The sequence below is a fragment of the Acinonyx jubatus genome, chromosome C1 (genome assembly GCF_027475565.1).
Source record: "Acinonyx jubatus isolate Ajub_Pintada_27869175 chromosome C1, VMU_Ajub_asm_v1.0, whole genome shotgun sequence".
NCBI classification, from domain to species: Eukaryota; Metazoa; Chordata; class Mammalia; order Carnivora; family Felidae; genus Acinonyx; species Acinonyx jubatus.
The window spans coordinates 128265810-128281420 of record NC_069381.1 but is presented as its reverse complement, the minus strand read 5'-3'; positions in this window follow the sequence as shown (position 1 = coordinate 128281420).

Below are 15611 nucleotides of genomic sequence, written 5' to 3'. Positions count from 1 at the left end.
TATCACAATTCTTTAGTCTTGAACACTTACATAAGTTTATGTAATCTTTTTGCAACTAGGAATCTTTCCCATTGAAGGAAGCTATATATCTACTAGTGATTATTCTTTTAAAAAATCTTTTAAAGAAGAAAAGGAATTTAAATAATAATTTTTGTTTTAAATAGAGAAAACATAAACACATACACACAACACATGCCCACAACAAAGGAAGTTAGAGTCAGTAATAAAGCATGAGAAAAGTCATGGGACCGGTCCAGAAAGATAAGCCCAAATCACTTGTATTTGTATAACAGTAGGAATAGGTAAAGTGTATAAGATTTACTGGGTAAGACAAAATATAAGATAAAATATAAAAGATAAGATGAAGTCACTTCTTGTGTCTCTCCACACTGAAGCTTTCTAGCAGGACCTCCAAGACACAAGTAATGTTGTATATCTTCAGTTTATCATTTTCTCATGTCAATCTACTAATGACTGTAGAGCTCACTGGGTTTCATGAGTCTCAAAGAATTCTCTGTCACATTCAAATGCAGTTTCAAGTGATTTACATACATCACCAGGTACCATTTCAAGTGATTACATATATTACCTCATTTAATCCATATGGTCCTGCATGCAGATACTATCATTATCATTATTTTCCAGTTGAAGAGCTGAACTTTATATCGCTTGCCAAATGACAATCTTGAATGCAAACCCAGGTGTCTAGCTATAGAATCAGGGCTCCCAACCACTATTTGCACTGCCTTAACATGCCCCAATGATGCAATGCTTTGAGACACCAAATTTGAGAAGAGTCACATCTTCTGAATAATTGTGGATACTTGATAAGATGAACAAGACTAAGCGAGAGAAAAAGCAAATCAAAGGTAATAACATTAGATGCTAGAAGCAGACTGTTTCCAAGAGAGACACATAAAGGACATCCTGTCCCCCAGGAAGTAGGGGCATCTAAAAATTATCTTAATGATTTTTTAAGTATGTACTATCTACATTTCTATCAAGTAGCCACAAAATTGATTTATTGCATAATGGTCCCCCTGCTGGAGGATAAGTTCATAAAGCTTGAAAATGAATTCTAAGATGATTCTAAGATTATCTTTGAATTCTAAGATGATATAATAGATATTAGAAAGTTTAAAATGAATAACCTAGAACAGAATTGAGAGTGTGAATACTGGTATTATAAAAGAACAATAGAGAAGTGTCTTTAGCAATCACATCCCAGCTCTGAAGCTCTCAGCACAGTTATTCCACCCCAGATAAAAAAGCAAGAAAAGTCTCTTTACCAGCCTACCAAATGTTTAGCCTCTACTGTTTTTTAGTGTTGACAGGTATGTTGGTACATCAAGTGAAGAGTCTACTCCAATTAATTAAATAGTGACAGAGGAAAGTCTAATGACAGAAAAATTCAGGCATACCTTCCTGGGCATTAATGGTGAGGTGCTAGCATGGATTGAACAATGTCTTCTCTACCACCTTAGTGTTAAAGAACTGAATTGGTAGAATTAGTAGATTGATTAACACCTGCCCTGGGTGGAAGTGATGAGCAAGAACTATTGTTGTTCTTGTGAACTCTGATGAGTCAGGGGTGAACACTCTGCTGTACAGCAGCCTGTTAGGCACCTAATATAGCTCCATCATTAGGTTCACACTTCTAGATACTCGTGGACAGCCTCCCTTCTCTTTGACAAATACTCTGGAATAAATTGTGATTTGGGTTCCAAATATGGCAATCTTTTATACTGGCTAAGGTCTTTGGAGTACAGTCAAAAGAAATGAATTTCAGGATCAGAGGAATCCAAGTTAGTTTGGGAATTGCCTGGGAATCAGGAATTACAAGTCTCCTAGGAATAACAGTCTGGTCAAAAAACCACCAGGGAGAAAACATGGAATTGTAGCTATGAGGAGTCTTTGTTTCTCTCTTCAATTACATAAATGGGACATTTAATATTCTAGTGGAGAATGTGTTAAGAGCCTATGTTCACTTCTACTAGACCATGCCAATGTGAAAAGGAATTCCCTCAAGGGTAAATCTGGCTGTGTATAAGGAAGAGAAATGGTTGTAAGCTAGTTAGGGAAATCAACTTGTGCCGGTTTACCTGGGATTTTTCTGGTTTTAACACAGAATATCCCACATGCTGGGAAACCCAGGCAAACTGGGATGGTTGGTCATCAGAAGGCTGACTTATACACACTAACACATGCACACACTACACACATGCACACACACCAGAATCTTCCTTGATTTCCCACCCTTTTTCAGTGGTCACTATCCTATTACATAAGGTTTCTTTTTAAGCCATATTCTCTTTTCCTTTCACAACAAATCCTGATGGATGATTAAACCAAAAGCCTGAATCACTAGCAGTCCTCCACACCCACCAAAAAAAAAAGGGGGGGGGCTTTCTTTCCTCAAGAATAAAATAATAAGAGGATATTTCTTCAAATATTCCCAGATGAAGTACTTTTCACAAGCAGGAGAGAATAAAATAAGTTTGCATGTTGAAGCAGATTAAAAGTCGCTGTCCCTTTATACACAATGTAGGATTACCAGGAAGGTAGAGACATACACACATACACACACATCCCCACCCCACAGCTATATCATTAGGTGACTTCCTATTAAAAAGTATGAAGTTGGCCATATGAAAACCTATGCTGCCAATCATAAAATACACCATTGCTCTGCAATGTACATCCAAAAGTCGACAGAGAATCGAGACCCGTGAAACCCAGTGACCTCCATATTTATTAGTTAATTCACAGAAAATGACAAAGTAAAGATACATTGGCAGCCAGTCTGGTGTTTTAGAGGTCCTGCTATAAAGCTCCAGTGTGGAAGGACATAGGAAGCTATTCTATCTTATTTTCCAAATAAATATTTTAATTTTTTAAAATTAAGACATGAAAAATCTTTTCAGTGATCACGCAATAAGATCAAATGGAACATAGTTTCTGTTGTCAAATTATGGACAATATTGCCTAGTCATGTTAGGAAACACCTAGAAAACAGAAGCCCTGGGTCTACTCTTGGCAGAGGTTGATGTCCTCTTGCAAGTTGCCTAACTCTAAGCCAGGGACTTAAAGCCAAAAGACTACAGGGACCAAGAGGGCAGTAAAAATACACTAAGTTCAAGGCCCACTGATAGCTCTATGACACATCTAAAAAGAACAGTTTGTATATAGCCCCTGATCACTGCCATGGTCCAGAGTCAGAATGTTGCCATGATATTTCCAGGGCAGATAAAAATCCAGCAATTATGTGAAACATCTGATTTGTTAAGTTTAGCAACCAATTCAACACTTTAAAAATATCATCAGTATCAAAACACACCTATAGGCTGGTTCTGACCCACAAATCACACCTTTGCTCTTTCTAGGGCTTTGTTTTATTAACTTTGATTAATTAGAACTAGAGAAAAAAGGGATGTAACAGAGCATCTAGGAGTATGCAGGAGTCTCAGGGACTCATGGAAAGTGGTGAGGAAGCTAAAAAGATCAATTCTACAATCAGCATTCTCATCCAGATTGTCTGAGACAATTCCAGTGATTTATATCTAGTGGTCACACATAACTTTTGATTATTATACAATAGCTATACAACTTAAAACAAATTTAAGTGCTGATCAATTTCAACACAATACTTTATTTTTCTGTTAAAACAAAGACTCAAAGCTAAACACTTTAGATTATAATCAAGACCTTTTGTCTTTCATTCCAGTACAGTTTCCAATAAACTCCACAAAATTGGGATCATTACCTTTCAATAGTAAAGCCTTGTTTGAGGAATATTGAAAATATTTATACGCTGTTAAGTGTTATGCAAATATAACTTGCTGTGATAGCATGACAACCAGGAAGAATGTGGCTTGGTAGCTGGAGCATTCTGATGGAAAACTTACACTAAAACCTTAGGAGAAAAAGTCCTCGGAAAAAGCTGAGAAATCTGGCGCTAACCTAGCCAAGAGGTATAGCCTAAAAAGAACCACTTTGTATGTCTCTGCAAATATAGACAATGCCATTTTTTTTAAAACACATAAATCTTAAAGTAGAAGTAACAAAAGGAAATTTTAGTAAGAAAGAGGATAATTAAAAATCAGTGTCATTAGAAGGCAGCCATACTGAAATTAAATTATTCAGACTTAAATAAGAGACAAGGACTCTCATAGGTTCATTTAATTCTCTGTTACATCTCCTTTCACCCCAAGGACAAAACAAGACATTTGAACTTATTGCTGCATATCAGCTTGAAGGAGGAAACAATGGAGGAAAGGAGAGTGCTCTTAAACAAAACCAGCATTGTCAAACCACATTGCAGATGAACTATTTTCTTAAAACACACACTTCTAATTCAATGACACCATAAAGGCTTTTTTTTTCCATTTCTTGTTTTTCTTATACAGCTTCACACTTTCTAAAACACAGGTGCAGCCCAAGACAAAACAAATACTCGAATTTTATTTCTTTTGGTGAATTTCAGACACAGGGGTAAATCATTTTCTCACAATTTACAGCTAAATAATTATCATGATTTTTTTTCCAAGCTGGACCATGCATCTGGATTTAATTAGATAAGCAAGAAAACAACATCTGGAGAGGATCAGGCCAGGCTGTTTTTAAAAATTTTAGAGACATTAGGAGTGAAAATTCCCTCTACACCAATACCTCACTTAGGAAACAAGACCTTCTAAATGAAGTTATAAAATGTTCCACTCTGGCTAATTTTACATTAATATCTTCCATGATGGGTATTATAACCCATAAATGCCTCTATTATGAGTTTTCACAATTCTGTCTCAATGTTCAGAAATTTGTTCCTTAGACATTCAAGTCTATAATCATGACAGAGCCAAATGTCACTGGCCCGTGTACGGAAATCAATATGTTCCTCCCTCTGTCCAAGCCTAATGCAGCCACTGTTTTCACCTTTTCTCCATCTCTTGGATTCCTTTTCATCTTTTCATCCTTTTCATCTTTTTCCTTCTATCACACCCTTTTCATCCTGATATTTTTTAAACACAGTACATAATTATTTTCGAATTCTGGACATTTAAGAACATCTTCATTACCCTTTCTCCTTGCTTGCATGAGAAAACTTTAAGAAGGACCGGTCAATACTCAATGTTTCTACTTCCTCACCTCCTGTCCTCAACCTACCTATCTGGCTTCTGCTATTACCAAGCTACAAAGCTTCTCCCCTAACATGCTAATGACCTATGTATTTATCAAAATCAATAGTTTTCTGACTTCTTTTCAGTCTTGGTGCCATTTGACACTTTTTTTTTGTAATCCTGATAGAGATAACACTATTCTGATTTCCCTCCCCCTTTGTCTTGCTATATTTGCTTCTTTATACCAAGCCTGAAATGTTGATATTCCCTAATGTTCCATCTTTAGCCTTCTGTTCTCTCACTTTACATATCTTCCAGAGTCACACCTATATTTTCACTGTTTACTCTGTACACTTTTCTCTAAATCAGATCTCAACTTCTAACTATATCTTCACTTAAAGCCATTTAAAGCATATCCAAAATTTCCATTAAAATCAGATCTTCTTTTCCCTTCCTTACTCCATTTTTTTGGGTGGAGGGGATAAGATGGGACAGTATCATTACACAGGAATCAAATATCGGCATTATTATGGATTTTCTACTTTCCTCACATTTACTCGTTTACCCATTGATACCAATTTATTTTCTACCTATCTATTGTTTCTGTCCCTTCTCCAATTAATTATATTCATAAAGCCAATCATGTACATTGAAACATGCCACTGCCTACACTAAAATCTTTCAATGCATCACTTTATTTGAAGGATGAAGTCCATACTCCTTGTCATTACATAAAAGGCTCTTCATAATCAGACACCTGCTTACTTTGCCAAGTAAATACACATCAGTTTCCTACATACACCCTAAAGTCTAACCATACAAAGCTACTTGAGGGCTCCGGCCATAGCTTGATCCTTCATAACTTTAGGCATAAGTGCTCATTCTTATTCATTCCTCCCTTTTGCTCTTACCCCTTCTCCATCTGTGTATCTCTCCCCAGACTCAATTCAAAGCTCACTGCCTCGTAGAAGTATGCTCTGAGGCTCATTTACTTTCCTCAGTGCTCTCTTGGCAACTTCTAGTAGAAGAGCTGCCCACAATCATTCTGACAGCAGTTATAAGAAGTGTTTTCATGAATCTCTGCTATTGACATTCCCCAAACTGGCCTATGTGCTCTCCATATAGACTCCTGGCTGTCCACCTCTTTCTTTGAATAGATGAGCTACCTGGTCTCCTTGCAATAAAATTATCTGTGCTTAGGATAGATGAATAGCAAAGGCTGGGTGGTATGAATACATTATTGCCCTCATGTGATCTGCATGATCTTGAGCAGGTTATTCAATCTCTTTAAGATTTAAGTACAAGATAATTAGCCCACATGACTCCTGGTCTAAGTCATGTGCCTAAGACACGAGATGCCTGTTTTTCTCCTGATAGAGCACTTAGCACACTGACACAGTACATCTCATCATAGGTTTTGCTGACTGCCTTCTCTGTGGCCTATGTTCCTAGTTGCTCGTGTACTATGTGGCAAACACATAGTACATACTCGGCAAATGTTTGATGAAAGAACTTAATGAAAAAAAAAAAAAAGACTTTCTTAGTGCTTATCTGTGTTCAGTTCTCCTGTATCTATTTCTCTGTCTTTATTGAAAAGTTTTGGGAGCCTGGGTGACTCAGTCAGTGAAGCATCTGACTGCAGCTCAGGTCATGATCTCACAGTTTGTGGGTTTGAGCCCCATGTGGGGCTCTGTGCTGATAGCTCAGAGGCTGGAACCTGCTTTGGATTCTGTTTCTCCCTCTCCCACTGCCCCTCCCCTGCTTGTACTCTGTCTGTCTATCTGTCTGTCTGTCTGTCTCTCTCTCTCAAAAACAAATAAACATTAAAATTTAAAAAAAAAAAGAAGAAAGAAAAGTTTTCCGAAATTTTTTAGACAATCATCCTTCCCTAATTCTTAGTTATTGTGGCTTGATCCCACACCCCAGACCCTAGGGATAGGCTTTGATTGGATTTATCAGGTCCCTTGCTTTCCTGATCACAATGGTTGACTCATAGAGCAACGCATAACTAAAATAAAGCAAATAAAATGAGAAGAGACATTTATCAGGGAATTCTGGAATAATTCACTTCCATAATGCTACCATTTATCTCTGGATTTTTTGGTATGAAATATGAAATTTATAATTCAAAATTCATTGTGTTAACATCAGAGTATCATTAGCTGCCACGGTCATTCACGAGCCAGGAAAGAGATAAAGAAAAACCAGATCATTTCTGGAATCCTCAAAGCCGTAAGATCAAGTCTTGCCTTAAACCAGACCAACTTACTAACTTTCAGTTATGTGAGCTGATGAATTTCTTTTTTTATTGAAGCCACATTGAATTCTTCCTCTTATTGGCAATACAGAAAGATTTAACTGACATAACTTATTTCACTCATTTTACTAGCTCTGTATTTTCTGGTAGAATCATTTTCTCTAGTAAATATTTCTGCCTTTGGCAAGTCACTAAACTCTGATTCCCACTTTCCACATTAATTTGCTCAGTGGCCTGTATTTGACACTTTAGCAAAAACTCCATTATATGGATATTTAGAGGTACATTGCCACTCTCATATGGTCTTACTTGGATGCATTTTTTTTCTGTTTATAGAACCATATTTTCAAAGCTGAAAATTTTCTTAGAGATTACCTTATTCAGTGACCTCATTTACTACAAAAGGAAGCTGAAGCCCAGAAGGTTAAATATTTTTTCCCAAGCCATGCAAAATACATAGTTAAGATAAATCTATGTCAAATAGGGGCGCCTGGGTGGCGCAGTCGGTTAAGCGTCCGACTTCAGCCAGGTCACGATCTCGCGGTCTGTGAGTTCAAGCCCCGCATCAGGCTTTGGGCTGATGGCTCGGGGCCTGGACCCTGTTTCTAATTCTGTGTCTCCCTCTCTCTCTGCCCCTCCCCCGTTCATGCTCTGTCTCTCTCTGTCCCAAAAATAAATTAAAAAAGTTGAAAAAAAATTAAAAAAAAAATTTATGTCTATATTTATGCTAATTAATCTACCGTTTGACTTGAGTAAACTGGTCATTTCCTACAACAGCTAATTTATTTTCTCTACACAGATACAAATATTATGATGACACATTTTCTATCCATAAGTCTCTTACTCCTTTAAAGAAGGTAAAATAGCATTTTACATTTGTGACCACATGGGTATGAACAAATACCGTAAATTTTGGAAGGGTTGAGAATCCCTTCTAGATCTTCATTCACTCATTCATCAATTTATCCGGCACATATTTGTTGAAAATTACATATTTTCCATGTTTTCCAGTTACTAAAGAATGCCCGTGGACCAGGTTAAAATTTAACTGAATCTTTGAAAATATAAATCTTTAATTTATATTTAAGCAAATAGGAATAAAAGGCATTCTTAGGAAATACAACTTCTGTTAGCAAAGACTCCAGATTAGGGGGAAAATAATCAGTCATATTAACAGAAAAGAAAGCAAGATTATTTATCTGGAACTTATAGTTGGAAAGGAAACTGACTGAGTCAGGTGATGAAATCTAGAAAAGGTAACTGGGTGGTTCAAGCTTTCAGTAGGTGTTTCCAACATGTATAGAACAGAAGCATCATACCTGGATGTCTTAGGCTTTACCTTGACCATGAACAATGAGCGCTTAGTGAGTGTGTGCCGTGTGCCACTTAGCTAAGTTCCGGTTTTTCTTTCCGTTTTTTTAATGCTTATTTATTTTTGAGAGACAGAGAGAGAAAGACAGAATGCATGTGGGGGAGGGGTAGAGAGAGATGGAGACACAGGATCCAAAGCAGGTTCCAGGCTCTGAGCGGTCAGCACAGCGCCCAGTGCAGGGCTTAAACTCATGAGCCAGGAGATCATGACCTGAGCCAAAGTTGGGTGCTTAACCAGCTGAGCCACCCAGGCACCTCTGCTAGGTTCCTTTTTATGTCATATCTCATAAATTTTCACGGCTGTATTGTAAAATAAGCATAAATTCAACATATAAGCAAATCCCAGATGGGAAAAGGGAAGTATCCAAGCACATTTGAACTGTGATATATTCTAAAAGCTCAAACCCTTTGACTACACCTAGATATGACAAAGAAAAACTAGATACTGATGAGCTCTTCCTAATCAAAAGGTAGAGAATGAGGCCTCCCACCATTAGAGAGGAAGAGCACTTTCCTGTGACCTAAAGTTGACTTGAATTGACAATATTGATGGGTTGATGTCCTCATGCACATTAGACTGAACATACCAAACAGATTTTGCCACTGAGACAAGTTTTGGCCCATTCAATAGTAGTGTCTATATTTCTCCTGAGTGTCATTCACACAGAGTTCTGGCTAATATTTTTCCAAGGAATATTGAACATTATATCAAGGGTGCCACCAATTACAGCCATAATCAATTATACAAGACTCTGCTTATATTTCAGAGACTGTTTCATATTTATTGCCTTTTCATGAAGGCAGTGCTAAAATGACATCCTGATGCCCTATCTGCAGGGAACACTGGCAAAGATACAGCAGACTGGAGGAAAGCAAGGCACACTGTGCCTAAAGTTGAATGAAAATTACAAGATAAGATTTCCTATCATTTAAAGCTGTAAAAATAAGTGGGGCCTATAGATAGAAAAATATCAACTTGCAATGATAGTTGTCAGTTGCTATCATATACCAAATTCATATCCCTGCTGTTTTCAAAACTAGTTAAAAGACATGTACTGCAAGAGCTCAGAAAGTGTATACATGAAACCCTGGGGAATGTGACCAACAGATTGTGCTGACACATGCAGAAATTCACACCAACCTCCTTCATGACAAGCCACAGACATGGCTCTCTCCACCCTGATGAATTAATTGTGGCTTCCACTCTCTCCACTACCCCTTCTTCATTTTCCAATCCAGTGCCGCTTATAATTTCAACAAAATAATATTAACTTCAACATTTTGAAAGACAAAATTCTTTTAAGTCAAAGAAAGACCTAAAGACTGCATGAAAATTTTTGATAGAGTTTGGGTTCTAAATTTGGATCTCAATTACACAGCAAAGATCTTGTCTCCTAGCAAAACAAATGTATCTCAAGACTTAAAGAGAAGTAATGACAATCTTTTCTATTTGCCCGCTACACAACAGGCTTTTCAAGCAGAAGGCTCTATAATTGCTTCGAAAATTAAAAACATACAAATACCAAGCTGCTGAAAGATTATCTAAGTCCAGTAATTTGCTATTCTACTTAGCAGACAGGCTGCTTAAGGGCACATCACAAGAACCTACAATTTGTTGCATAACGGTAGTGATATTTTCAACCATCATTATTGCTGCAGATAAAAGTCAACCAAATGTGTTATGTCAAACACTAAGTGGTGATGGTCTGAATTTTAAAAGCATATTTAAATAAGAACTGGTGAAATGATCATGAAAAAAATCCAATTTTGCCCCCTATTTTAATAGCACCACATCTGAGTTAACAAGCCAAGCTTAGCATTTCACAGGTACTAACCTGTGAGTTTATTTCCCATTGACAGTTAATATAAAATGTTTTCATTTCACATTTATAGAACATCCATATTATTATACTATATTCTAAGCTTTCAGAGGATATGAAAAATAACTTTTAACATAACAGGCTCAGTCATTCTCCAAGTTCATAGTGGTAAAATTTTAGAAAGCTTCATGATTTTTCCTATCATCTTTGTTAATGTCAAAGTCTCGGGGCCTACTGCCTAATAGAGGTTTGTATTAGCAAAATAAAATATCTTTGGATAATACTGCATTTATCATGATATCATCCATAGGATTCAAGGAATATTATCAATGTCTCTTCATCAATAGGTGGGGCAATAATAGCTAGCATCAGTTAAGACTTTTTCATAAGTCACACACTATACTGAGTTGAGGACTTTGTGTTAACTACCTCACTTACATCAACACAACCATAGGAGGTAATAAGATTATTATCTCATTTTATGGGTGAGTTAACTTAGACACAGAAATGTTAGTGACACAGGTGCCAAATGGAGAGACCTAATCTAGACCAAGTTAACTTAATTACACTATGGTAAAGGTAACACAGACGTATTCATTCATCCAACAAATGTTAATGGAACAACTTCTAGTTCTGCACAGAAACTTTGGTGTCGCTGCACTGGGGAAAAACATTTTAAACAAGACAATTTCTGCTCTCACAGAGCTTATAATCAACGGGGAGAGAGATGGATAACTAGGTGATGCCGACACAAACCACGCTCTCATTACCTGTACATGCACTTGGGAGAGTTAGTTGATACTATGTCTGGCTTTCACATTTAAAGATCCTGTGGCAAAAATCAGACCTTATAAGCTCCCTTTTTAATATGCTTTGGAATATTTAGGGAGACTCTGTAATGATATAACTTTTGGTCTACATAAACTTTGGCTCCGACCTCAACAATTTTGAAGAAATAAAGAGGGCCAAATGAAAAAATAAAAAGCATGTAGGAACTTAGAATCTAGGAATCCTTACAGATCACTCCTGTTCTGCATCTCCAAAAGCAATGATTATTATTGGGGTCATTTATTTCTATGTTAAATCTGTAGACATAAATTTGTTCTGTCACATGATTGGTGAACCAAAGGGACTATCCAGAATTAATGTTGATTTGCTTTATTGAAAGTATGTGAAGAAGGGTTTTATTTTTATTTTATTTTAATTTATTTTATTTTTTATTTTATTTTATTTATTTTATCATTTTATTTATTTTATTATTATTTATTTTTATGTGAAGAAGCATGATTGGTTCAAGTTGAAGTTCAGAAATAAAAATGGCCTCCCACGTTTATAGTAAAACATTTTAGAATTCAGAGTTTTGAGCATGACTCCGATGCTGGTTCTCTATCAGTGTGTGCCCTCCATAAGCAGTAGCACATGTGTCACAAACATTCTATCATTTTTCACCACCCTATCAATAATCTGTATATTCCATTCACTTGGAAATAGATTCAATAACTATCAGTTACTTCACCAGGACAACCCATTTACATATTATCATGGACATCCAAAGCTTTAAGTCCAAGAGCAAGAAACATTATGAATTTTGGCTAAAGAAGTAACTTGGAATATAATCTGAAGTAAATAAACCTTTTAGTCATCCTCAAATCATATTTTATGGATGTAGGCAGTGGTATGTGGCTGGCAGCTCATACCTACACATAGAAGCCAACACTTAAATTTTCAGGAATGTTGTAAGCCTGCTCTTAAACACATCTGTTATTAAACGTAAATAAAAGCAAATTACATAAGCTCATAATTCTATAATTTTTAAAGAACAAAGTTAATAAATACTCAAAACTCAGACTTCCTAAGAATTTTACTATTATTTATACTCTTGAGGTTATTTACATCTATTGTATCTACCTGGTATACATCCAATATATCATCATGCTACCATTTATCTCTTCCCAACAATGTTAGTCTGAAATTGACCACGGTAGAAGGGAGTATTTATACCATAAAAATGGAAAATACTAAAAATGAGAACTTTTCATTTATTCGTTTCCACACACAATCTGTTGTTAAGCTTTCACCATCATACCACTGAATGAATACAAGTTTTCTTCACCTAGACAGACACTTATTTGAGGGTCTGAAATCAAGTGCTAGAGGAACAAAAGTCCTTAAAATAGATGTCTTGGTGCAACAAGCAACAGAACAGTCACTCTACCAGTTACGCAAATACAAGTGAGGAATGTTTTAGACACCATGCAGTAAGTTTAGCACCATATTGAATACTGCCTTTGAAATCCTTCCCTTGTGTCAACAGTGCACATCCCCCATATCTGAATACTTTCTTCCTTTTTTTCTTTTGGCAAACAAGAATGCTCCCATTTTACACATTATTTTGAATTTTATTAAAAGATCCTTTTCTTGTTCCACAGAAGTTGAAGTGTGTGTTCTTCTATGTGCAGCTTCTGTTCTCATCATGCATTTGCCATGGAACATGACGTAGCATATTGTCCCATTTCCCCCAATCAAGTACATTTCACAAAGCATTAATTCGTGTTACAGATTCAAAAGAAAAAAATCTGGGAGGAGAAAAAGGAGAATATTACAATGTATGCCACATAACAAATTAATCATTCAATATTTCTGTCCCTCCCAAATCCTAGTTTCATTGTAAATCAGAGTCTTAATTGCTTTTTTTTAATTTTTTTTTAATGTTTATTTTTGAGACAGAGAGAGACAGAGCATGAGCAGAGAAGGGGCAGAGAGAGAGGGAGACACAGAATGTGAAGCAGGCTCCAAGCTCTGAGCTGTCTGCACAGAGCCCGACACGGGGCTTGAACTCGCGAACGTGAGATCATGACCTGAGCCGAAGTCGGACGCTTAACCGACTGAGCCACCCAGGTGCCCCCTTAATTGCTTTTTTAATTGACCCTTATTTTTTCCAGTCATTAGGTCCTTCTACGCCAATGCCCTTCCGTATCCATCCTAAATTATACAGAAATTTTGACTAAAACTCCATTTCCAAAGAGAAAAAAAACTGGTTATGTCAACTGCTAAGAAAATATTTCCTCTACAGTTTAACACAATATGACCTAGATCAGAGTTCCCAAAATGTCTTGTGAGATATACCTAAGGACCAAACTTATTCTATGGCTAATTCAGTTTGGGAACTAATGGATCCAAAAAGTTTTTAAAGATAAGCTTGTTATTTTTTACTGTGCACTTCTCAGAGTCTTCACTATGCTAATATACATATTGAATCTCTAAGATAGGAAATTTTCAAACAAATTTGACTTTGAAAGCCTGGTTTTTGTTTTCAAAGAACATATTTTGTGATACTTCTCTTGCACTAAATGCACTTTAAGAAATGCATGACTAAGATTTCTAGGCTGAACAGACAGCAAGGGAGCTCTGTGGACTCAGGTGCTGTCTTTGATACTGGAAATAATGATTTCACTAACATTTCCCTTAACTGAATTATATCTCTGACCTCTTTCATAGCAGTGAAATTCATGTGGAAAATCTAACTTCCAGGCAGGAGAAAGAGTTATGTGGCCCAAGAAAGGGGAGGGAGATGTGAGGGAAGAAGTGGGCAGGGAAACTAGCATGTTGATGAGAAAATCAAGGAACAGGTGGACAAAAGGGATAGAAAGACAGAGAGAGAATGTTCAGAATTATCTTTATGGCAAAAATCTGAGACTTTCAGCATGATACACTATAAAAATGAATATTGAAAAATATAACTTTAGACTAGTTTATTTAAGAAAACTTATAGTAAAGAACTACCTTATCCTTTATGGTTTCTGGAAGACAATTTGAATTTCATTTTGCTTATGATTCATACAAAGAGCAAGATAGGACAATGCTTTCATTTAGACTATTTAAAAATTTTTTTGAGTCTGTGTGACAGCAAGCATTGATGAGTATGCTTTTTTTAGTATATCACATTCAATTATTGAAATAAAAAGTTTCATGAAGCTGATATCATTATTCAAATTTTAATTGAAGTAACTGAGAATCAGTTGCCTGGTTCACATAGCTATGAAAGAGCAGGATCAAGATTCTGCCTGGCAGCACCAATAGGAATTCGAAAGTTCTGGTGCTAAATAACCTGAAAGCAAGAGTATATAAAACAGGCAACATTGTTTTAATTTCTAGGAAATTTCCCAAGTATTATTTTTGAGTATGTGGCTGCTGTTGGTGTTTCCTGGCTTATAGTTCCCATGTTAAAAATATATATAATAAAAAACACTAAGCTGAATTTATTAAAAGCATTAATATTTTTAGAGATTTTAATTTTAAGCAATCTCTACACCAAGGTGGGGCTTGAACTTACCAACCCCAAGACCTAGGGTCGCGTGTTCTACTGACTAAGCCAGCCAGACGTCCCTACAAGCATTAATTTTTAAGGGCACAGGAGACACAAAGAAATCATCTGTATCCAGACAAAAAGGATATATACATAATTTTCTAAAGTCCCGAAAAAAATATAGTAATGTGTCAAATGAACAGTAAAGGAAATAAATACTACAGGACACAGGTCAAAATAAAACTCAGCATTGGAAGACACTGGACATGCATTGAGCCTGAATAATGTATAAAGGAAACAAATGGAAAAAAGAAAGGAAAACATGTAAAAAAAAAAAAATAGAGAGAGAGAATAATGTTAATTAGGCACAAACTCAGGCTTAATTAAAAAATTCATTTATAACCATAAAGCTAATAAACCATTATATTAGAGGGATCCCAAAGAAAGGAAACAATGATAGATGTGCCTGCATGAGGCTATCTGGCTATCTGTGTCCAGCTACAATACAAATCCTTATAATTGTCTTGTCCTCTTCTTTCTCTCCATGCTGCCTATTTTCTGTTTTTTCCTCTTTATTTATTTTCCACCTTTCTTCATCCTGCTCTGTAGCAGGAAAGTCTGACCTCAGGAGACAATATAAACCAGGCTCTTGTGTCTTCTGGCTTCTGGTTGAATTCAACCAACGGAAGGTCGTAGAAGGCACTGGAAGGTGTGATGAGAGAGAGGTCAAGGTGTTTACCCCC